The sequence below is a fragment of the Narcine bancroftii genome, chromosome 4 (genome assembly GCF_036971445.1).
Source record: "Narcine bancroftii isolate sNarBan1 chromosome 4, sNarBan1.hap1, whole genome shotgun sequence".
In the NCBI taxonomy this organism is placed as follows: domain Eukaryota; kingdom Metazoa; phylum Chordata; class Chondrichthyes; order Torpediniformes; family Narcinidae; genus Narcine; species Narcine bancroftii.
Window position 1 is genome coordinate 240378652 of NC_091472.1, and position 10317 is coordinate 240388968.

The window sequence follows — 10317 nt, forward strand, 5'->3', positions numbered from 1 at the left end:
ATTCCCCCAGAGAAAATCACATGCAATTTAAGGAGGAAATATGACACATCTGTTAGGGTGTGGCAACCCTATCTGCAACACATTGGTACGCAGATTGTAGCTGCACGCTAAATGAAGGAAGACACACACACATAGAGTAGTCAGGTTAAGCTCTGAGTTTTATTAGGGCTCAGGCCCGACTTTTATACTTGCACTCTTCCCGTTATGGCCCGCCTTGGCTGACGTCACAACATGCATAACAAAAGCGAGTTCCCCGCACACGAGTACTTTCCTGCATAACAATGCCCTTCTTACCTGCGCGCTGTGCCTGTCTGTTGGCTGCACAGCAAGGCCAGCACCATTTTGGGGTCAGTGGCCTTTAAGCTGCCTTGCGTTCACTTGCCGGTTCACTTGTTGGGGCCAGTGCCGCCGCACGGGCTGCTGGCCTTTGGTTGCGCTCGCCGCCTGGAGCCTGGCTCAATTGCCACCGCCGCCGTGGGCTGCCATAAGATATAATTAAAGGAAATGCCAGAAGTGAAATGATTTTGATCAATGAAGTGGGTCACGGTGCAGATGACAAGCTTTTGTATTTTGTCCCTTATCTTTTTTTATTTTAGGATTTTTGGGGTTTTTCTTGTTCCCTTAAGGATTTGTGACTTTACTGATTTTTGGTCCTTTGTATTTGTTTAACTTATATAATTTTTTTTGTTGCATTAGGGTACGGGAGGGAGGGGAGAGGGATTGTGGAAAATAGACTCAGTATGTTATTTACTATTGTTGAAAGAGATAGTGTTGTTTGTTTAGACTTGTGTGAAAATCAAAAATAAGAGACTGACAGCAGTTGGAAAGAAACTGTTCCTGAATCTAGAGGTGTTGTTTTTCAGGCTTCTGGACCTTCTGCTTGAGGGTCGCAGTGAAAGAGATTGTGACCAAGGTGGTGGAAATCCTTTATGATGTTGGCTACCTTCTTAAGACAAGGCCTCACATAAAGGTCAGAGCCTGTGATGGACCTGGCCATGTTTGCTACTTTCTGCAGCCTCCTGCATTCCAGGGCACTTGAATTGCCAAACCAGGCTGTGATACAACCAGTTAGTATACTTCCCTCAGTGCTCCTGTAGAAGTTTGATCAGAATTAAAATTGACCTTGAGGAGTCTCTGGAAAATATATTTTACATTGTGGTGCGCTGTTAGACAGAATCAGACACACACAAGGTAAAGGCTGTACAACAGGCTTTAATCCACAAAGACTTCCACAGAGCCAGGCTGGCTGTGTCTGCAGCAACTCTGTGTGAAGCCTCGAGAGGCCGGCCGGCGCAGGCTTATATCCTGGAGGGTAATTGACACCCAACCGGGTGGGGCTTGATCCATTCAGGCCGACTGATTGACAGGTAGCCAGGTGTTGTCCTGTCCCCTTACACTCCCCTGCAGTAGGCCGGTGGTGTACCACCACATATATATTGATGTGGATTCATTTCTTTTTAGATTTTCTATGAACCTACAAACTTATGAAAGTAACTAAAAATATTACCCCAGCATAAAGATTATGAGTTGTTAGTAGTAAATAGTGAAGTTTTGACTTTAGGAAATAAACAGATAATGGAGAATTTTATTAAGACCGAAAGCAGTTAAAATGGAGCGTGAAAAAGGCTCACCGCAAATCAGCACTAATTTCTTTTGGAAATGCATAAAGAATACAAATGTTGGATTCCTGAAACAGAACTAGAAAGTACAGAAAATACTCAGCAGGACAGGCAACATCACTGATGAGAGAAACATTTAATGCTCTAGTAATCGTTCATCATTTTCTCAATTTTTTTCCATTGATTTCCAACCACTTTCATATATAGAGTCCCAGACAGCCAAACTCATTGGAGCTTGGCACAGTCTTCACAGAACTGCTGGCCAAGATGTAATTCTAACTAATGTGGAAATAAATCTGATTTTGCAATTACAAATTGATTTCTAGAGATAGGCTGGAAAATAATATGGGCAATATGTATTCTCCATACAGCACCTTCTCTAATGGGTAAAGGCCAATTTAATTCACAAAGATATGAAGCTAAGTAAACAAAAACTTTTACCACAAAATCAAATCAACCCAGAGAACAGAAGTGGTAATTAATTAAAAAGAGCAAAAAGTTGGAACAGATCAACAATTTGTCAAGGGAGAACCATTTAAAAAAAGAATATCCAAATTGCAAACAAACTCATGGGCATTATTCAAAGCAAATTTGATTCTGTGACCAGGAGGTCATTTGAAAAGATAAGGAAGGACATGTTTTGATTCACTACCTTGTTACATCCCTTCTTGCTGAACTTCTTGTTCCTTAACTAAGCGACCTGTGAGTTCGCAGGGCCATGCAAAGCTATTTGTGATAATCCTGTTAATATTCTGGTCGAGAAAATGATTGGACATGGTGGAAACTGATGGATGTGTTTATTTCTGGTTGGATGGTAGTGTCCACACTTAGTGGACTTCCTATGGAAACATGCATTGCATTGGAATTTTAATGCAATGCATTGGCACAGTGTAATTTAAAGTTTCTAGACTCGTATCTCACGGTCTGACATGTACATGAATCCTGTGATGATAGCTAGGGAACTTAAATTTATCTAATTAAATGAATAGGGAATAAAAATGCTCACAGAAATCAAGGTAACTTTGAAAGCATTGGACTGTGGTAGAAACATATTTACTTTAGTATATCATATCACATCTCCTTACACTGTAAAGTCAGTCATTCAGCCCATCATCTATGCCAACTCTTAGAGCAATCCCATTCTACCTCTAATTTCCCATGCAACCTATCCTCAGCACATTCCTGTCAATTCTCCCCAGGTTGTACCATTGCTTCAAAGTTAGTACAACATAGAGTGAACAACCAACATTAGAACATGGGAGGAAAGCTGTGTGGTAACAGGGGAACTGGGCAGCCTCCATAGACACCAACACAGGCCAGGGCTGAAGCTAGTTACTGGGTCTACTGGCAATATCCTTCAGGAAAGGATATGTGCCATCCTTTCCTGGTTTGGCCTGTTTGTGTCTCCATCATGCCTCCTCAGCACAGGAGCAAAGAGAAATGAAAAACATGTATTTGTGAATAAATGAGCAGAAAGAATTTTCCAGAATTTAATTTTTCACAAAACTGGTAAGCTGAAGAAATGAACACTATGCTATGGAGCACATGTGCAGAAATTGTATACACACTAAATGTTGTAAATGTACATAAAAATGTTGTCAGCAAACTCATAGGCCCAAATGTTGTCTCATAAACTTGAATTTGCTGGCTTCCAGATGAGTTTCATGGAGAGGTTTTTTTTTTCTAGGTTGTCTACGACATGCCCAATTACATTCTTTGAGGCATGTAGCAGAGATTTTAATTTACTTTGGTTGGTAAACAGAATCCAGGATTAAAGATTCAGAGATACAGTATCTATTCGTATTCAAACAGGGCAGCTATGATCAACTGGAATAAAAGATAGTTGACTGGAAATTCATCCTCAGAATTTGAGCCAGCGGAAGTGAATTTCAGAGTACAACAGAGGTTTCCTGCTATTGTCAATATGTGAGCTTCGAGGCAAGTATCTGTCATGGTGACTATTGAAGTCTTGTTTTCAAAAAATCTGGTTCATTTGTGTCCTAAGAGAAAGAAATGTATTGCTCTTACCTTTCTGTTGCTCCCGATCTATTGCAATGTGGTTGACTTGTAACCACTGAAAGGTACTCTCTTATAACAAACAGTGGCGAGTCTGACCACAAGGAATGGAAGGTCTCAAGACTAATTCAGGATAATGCTGGCTTTGCTCCTGACGTCCATGCGCAGAGAGAAAGAAATAAAAATCACATTTGTGGTTTTTTTTAATGCATAGCAATTTATGCAGAACAGCCGTGAAGAGAAGAGGTAAGGATGTTTTCACACCCATTTGTACTACTATTCTCCATTTCTGAAGGAAAGAAATTTGCCGCTTGTGAAGATCTATTAAAGCCTGAGGTTCAAATCCATGCAGTTTCTCGGGAGGGGATTGAGGAATATAAATGAGAAGTCAGCCCTGACATATATTAGCTATGAAGGGAAAACTTCCAAGTATTACCATAGCTTCTAGAAAATAAAATCACAAAACTTAAAGCCACTTGTTTTCTCAGCACCATATGTAAAGGAAGATTCTGTTGAGCCATCTCTATACTTTGTGCCCTTCTGAGTTGATTCTATAAGATTGAAGTCCATGGAAATTTAAAGTTGAAGATTCAGTAGAATCTACTTTTGGATTCCCTTGTACATCACCATGGCCATTGGCAATGACATTAATGTTGCAATGATGTGCAGCGTCAACCCTTCTGTGGAGACAACATCTTCAATGTAAGTTTTAGCTTCGATGTAAACCTACCCATGTCCCTGAGCCTCTCTTTTCTTGGCCCAGCTCCAGCCCACACACTGCACTCCAGCTTTGGCCATATTCCTGACTCCCACTGTTACCAATTTCAACTTTTCAAGCATCCAGATCAATAGGTGGTAAGTCTGGATCTTAGGATAACAAGAACCTGGTGAACCATACAAAGGCTCCACAAAGAAAGATCAAAGCCTGAAGTGAGGTCCTGATAAGTATTGAAGGAAAAAACTTGGAATGATCTGAACCACAGTTGGATCCACTGATGCCTTTATCAAGTTTTCATCGCAAACCGAGACTTCCCCATTAATTTCTTCATAAAAATTATAATTAAGATAATATAACCCTTGCGGCTTTCCATTGGTTTTTCTGAGAGTACTGGATGGCTAAAAAATAAGGACAACATGGTTAGCACCACACTAATAGAGTGCCAGCAACCCGGGTTTGAGTCTGGCATTGTCTGTACGGTCTCCCCTGTCTGGGTGCTCCAGTTTCCTCCCACCCTTTAAAATGTTATGGGGGTTGTAGGTTAATTGGGGAATTTTGTTGGCACTGGTTCATGGGCCGGAAGGGCCTGTTACCATGCGGTGTGTCCAAATTTTTAAAAAATCCTAAAAAAATTAAATCAGTTAAGGATATGAGTGTCCAAGATTGCCACCTTATTTTGTCTGCTGATCATTCATTTGCCAGGCAAGATGCCTGTCGCCAACAACTGAATATTGCAAGAAGTTCAACATGATTGACTTACTTTTCCTTTATCATAGCTAAAGGCATTCAATTCATGAGATGTTCCATAATGGACGACCCAAACCATAACACTGTTTAAGCACCTCCAAAGATCTGTCTGCACTATTGTAACATCACTTGTTTGCACTAACTGAAATTGTGAATATTTATCTGTTTTTGTATCTATTCATCTATCCTTTTCTCCCTGGTGTAATTTATACTTATTTTTTGTGGTGTATTTTACATACCTGCAGCAAGCAAAAATTTCAGTGCATTTATACATTGTAGCCTGTATATGGTAACAAGCTCTCATCCCTCATTAGCTCTTCACAAAAAAAATGAAATTTCCAAATATTTTAATTTAATGTTTTGAAAAACAAGTTTATTAATCTTTTCAATAAAGAAAACTCACTGCCCACAGAAATTATGGAACCACTGACATACAAACTATTATTAAGTTGAACATTTTTTTGCCTACTTCTGAAAAAATGTTTAAGTGCAAAAATGAGATGATAATTACATTGTTAATTTCATTCTGTTCCAACTCTGTTTTACAAGACTGGAGAATGTCCCTGAGACTCCCACTCAGCAAATTCTCAAAATGAAATAAATCATCTAGAAATTGTGCATTGCACAAGAAACACTTTCCCACAATAGGAAATGCAAAACTTAAAGAGTTGCACTCTTAATCAAAGATGAGCTCCAGGCAATAGTGAGGGATGATATAAGATCTAAAGATCATAATGTTGAGTCCATTTGGGTAGAGATAAAGAATAACAAAGGGAAAAAATTATTGGTGGGTGTTATCTATCGCCCACCAAATAACAATAGTTTAGTGGCACAGGAAATAAATAGAGAGATAAGTGAGGCATGTAATAATGATATGGCAGTAGTCATGGGGGACTTTAACTTCCACATAGATTGGGAAAATCAAGTTGGTCGTGGGAGTCTGGAAGAGGACTTCATAGAATGCATCTGCGATAGCTTTCTTGAGCACCATGTTAAGGAGCCAACAAGAGAAAATGCTCTCCTGGATCTAGTGTTGTGCAATAAGATAGGTAGAGTAAATGATGTAATAGTCAGAGACCATCTGGGAAATAGTGATCATAGTATGATTGAATTTCTCATTCAGATGGAAGGGGAAATAGTTAGATCTAAAACTAATATATTATGCTTAAACAGGGGTGACTACCATAGGATGAGGGAGGAATTGGGCAGAGTGGACTGGGAGCACAGGCTAATTGATGAAATAGTTGAGGAACAATGGAAGATTTTCAAAGAAATATTTTCTAATGCTCAACAAAAATATATTCCGGTTAGGGAAAAGGGCAGCAAGGGAGGGAAAAATCAATCGTGGTTAACAAAGGAAATAAAGGAGAGTATAAAACTGAAGGCGCAGGTGTACAAAGCTGCAAAGAGCAATGGGAAACTGGAAGATTGGGATAACTTTAAGAGACAATTAGGGGTTACAAAGTGGGTAATAAGAAATGGGAAAAAAGGATTATGAAAGTAAATTGGCACAAAATATAAAAACAGAAAACAAAAAATTTTATAAATATATAAAATGGAAGAGGGTGGCCAGAGTTAACATAGGACCCTTGGAGGATGAGAAAGGAAAACTGGTAGCAGAAAATGAGGAAATGGCCGAGGCATTGAACAAATATTTTGTGTCAGTCTTCACGGTGGAAGACACGTCCAGCATGCCCAAGTGCGGAGTTAAGGATCCAAATGTTGGGGAGGGCCTTGATAAAATAGTTGTTACTAAGGAAGCAGTGATGGAGAAACTAATGGGACGGAGAAACTAATGGGACGAAAGCCAGACAAATCACCTGGTCCTGATGATATGCATCCAAGGGTTCTGAAGGAAATGGCAGAAGTTATAGTTGATGCATTGGTGGTCACATACCAAAATTCCTTGGATTTTGGGCAGGTCCCAGCAGACTGGAAGACAGCAAATGTCATGCCACTTTTTAAGAAGGGATGAGGGCAGAAGACTGGAAATTATCAGCCAATTAGCTTGACGTCTGTAGTTGGAAAAATGCTTGAAGCCATCATTAAAGATGAAACAGTGAAACTTTTGGAACGTAAGGGTTCAATCAGGCAGAGGCAGCATGGTATTAGAAAGGGAAGATCTTGTTTGACAAATTTGTTAGGATTCTTTAAGGATATAATGGGTGCAGTGGATAGAGGGGAACAGGTTGATGTTGTATATTTGGACTTCCAGAAAACGTTTGATAAGGTGCCGCACAAGAGACTTATCAGTAAGTTACAGGAAAGTGGAGTCCGGGGAAGTCTATTGGCATGGATCGAAAATTGGTTGTCTGACAGGAGGCAGAGAGTCGGGATAAGAGGGAGTTTTTCAGGTTGGCAGAGAGTGGTAAGTGGGGTGCCGCAGGGCTCGGTGCTAGGCCCACAACTATTCATCATTTACATTGATGACTTGGAGGAGGGGACAAAATGTGGTGTAGCCAAGTTTGTGGATGACACCAAATTGAGTGGAAGAGCAAATTGTAATGAGGATGTGGAGAGTCTGCAGAAGGATATAGTTAAGCTGGATGAGTGGGCAAAGGACTGGCAGATGGAGTACAATGTTAGTAAGTGTGAGGTTATCCACTTTGGCAAGAAAAATAAAAGAGCTGAATATTATTTAAAGGGTGAAAAACTACAACATGCTGTTGTTCAGAGGGACTTGGGAGTGCTTGTGCATGAATCGCAAAAAGTTAGGTTGCAGGTGCAGCAGGTTATTAAGAAGGCAAATGGAATGTTGGCCTTCATCGCTAGAGGAATTGAATTCAGGAGTAGGGAGGTAATGTTGCAACTGTATAAGGTACTGGTGAGACCGCACCTGGAGTACTGTGTCCAGTTTTGGTCTCCATATTTGAGGAAGGATATACTGGCTTTGGAGGTGGTCCAGAGGAGGTTTACTAGGTTGATCCCTGGGATGAAGCGGTTGACTTATGATGAAAGATTAAATCGTCTAGGATTGTATTCGTTCAAGTTCAGAAGAATGAGAGGAGATCTTATAGAAACATATAGGATTATGAAGGGTATGGATAGGATAGATGTAAGAAGGCTTTTTGAGCTGGCTGGGGAAACTAAAATGAGAGGACACAGTCTCAAGATTCGGGGGAGTAGATTTAGGACAGAGATGAGGAAAAATAGTTTTTCCCAGAGAGAGCTGAATGTTTGGAATTCTCTATCCAGGTAAGTGGTTGAGGCTGCTTCATTAAACATATTTAAAATTCAGTTAGATAAATTTTTACATGATAGAGGAATTAGGGGATATGGGGAGAAGGCAGGTAGGTGGAGTTAGGTCATAAATTAGATCAGCCGTGATCTTACTGAATGGCGGAGCAGGCTCGATGGGCCATTTTTGGCCTACTTCTGTTCCTACTTCCTACGTTTTTCTCCCAGGGAAGTCTAGCACTTTATACTGGCTGATGGATTAAGATATTAGTGCTGGACCTGTTCATCTGCTTATTATTCTTAATTAAGAACATTTGCTACTTTAAATTAGAAGGCAAGGGGGAAAATTGCTCACCTTGAGTCTCCTAATGTCATATCAGAATCATAGAAAATAAAAAGGAGTGTCCCTCTTCTCCCAATGCCTCTTCCCCAGATTCAAAAGGAAGGGGGACAGACAACAGGGAATAGAGGGAGATAAAAATAAATAAAATAGAAAAAAAAAGCAACAGAAGCAGGGTTCCACATCTCAGAGACACATCATTTTAAAAGTATTAAATTTCTAATAAGGAGTATACTAATTGACAAATATCAAAATAAGTTATACCATCTGGGGATTTAAGTAATCTAAATAAGGTTGGAACATACTTTATCTATTCCTAAGACTAGAAGTAATCTTCTCAAGGGAATACAACTTTGTACTTCCATTTTCCAACAATCAATGTGAAGTAGGGAATCGGATTTCATGGAGAAGTTAACTTTTATAACTGCCAAATTCCCCAGAAGAAACAATTCTGAGTTTAGAGGAAAATTCTCATATCAGAATATTGCATTCAGTGTTCATCCTGGTACTGAATTATAATCAGAAAATATACCGTATGAGACCAGAAGTTAAGCTCTTCAGCCCAACTTGCCCACACCAAGCAAATTGTCCCACCCATCTTAGTCCTACCAGCATGCCTTTGGCCCATATCCCTCCAAACCTATTCTATCCATGTATCCATCCATTTTTTTTCTTAATTGTGGCAATAGTGCCTGGCTAAGCCACCTCCTCCAGCAGCCTGTTCCATTCACTCACTACCCTGTGTAAAAAAAAAAAAAGTACCCCTTAGGTTTCAGTCAAATCTCTCCCCATCACGTTAAACCTCTGTCCTCTGGTTACAGATGACTCCATTCTAGGAAAAAGGCTCTTTTGCAATCTATTCCTTTCATAATCTTGTATACCTCAATGAAATCACCCCTCATCTTCCTGGGTTCCAAGGAATAAAAATCGAGCCTGCTCAATATAGCTCAGGCTCCCAATTCCTGGCAATATCCCCACAGAAATATATATGAAATAATACTGGACTTTGGAGAATTGCAGCTTTAGCAACGTCAGGTATAGAGATAGAGGCAAGTGTCTCAAAATCACCCAGTCGGTGCACATTGCCCACAAGATCTGCAACAATGTGGAAAGGGTAAGGATGTTTGTTTTGTACCAGCATAACATAAAAGTAATCTTTTATTTATTTAAAATGATTATTTAAATGACCTGTAACTTTGAGAATGATTTTTTGTTTATCTTTACATACAGAGTCAAACCTGACCTGTTTAAAAGTGGAGGAACAGGTCATCAGCTGAAGGCAACTGAGACATGAAGTCCAGGGCTGAGATTGTCTCCAAATGGATGAGAGCTTAACCACTGATTATGGAGCAGTTTCATGTCTCTAAGGATTTTCAGATTTCTGATGCTCTTCATTATTCTTTAATAACAACTATATGTTTATTGTGGAGCCAATTTCTTGACAACTTTACTTTTTGGAGTTTGAACATAAATTCTGCCCCTTTAAAAAGTTAGTTGTGTATGCCAAATAGGCGACATTGAGTATTGTTTTGTGATAAACTCCTGTGTAGCCAGGACAGTGAGGTCCCACTTCTTTGCTTGTTATGTGTTTCTGAAGAAGGACCAGAAGAGATTAAGGGCAGTAAATAAAACTAAGACTTGATTCCAAGAATTATTGCTTTACTGCATGAGAAGAAAAAGAAATCTGTTTGGAATACATG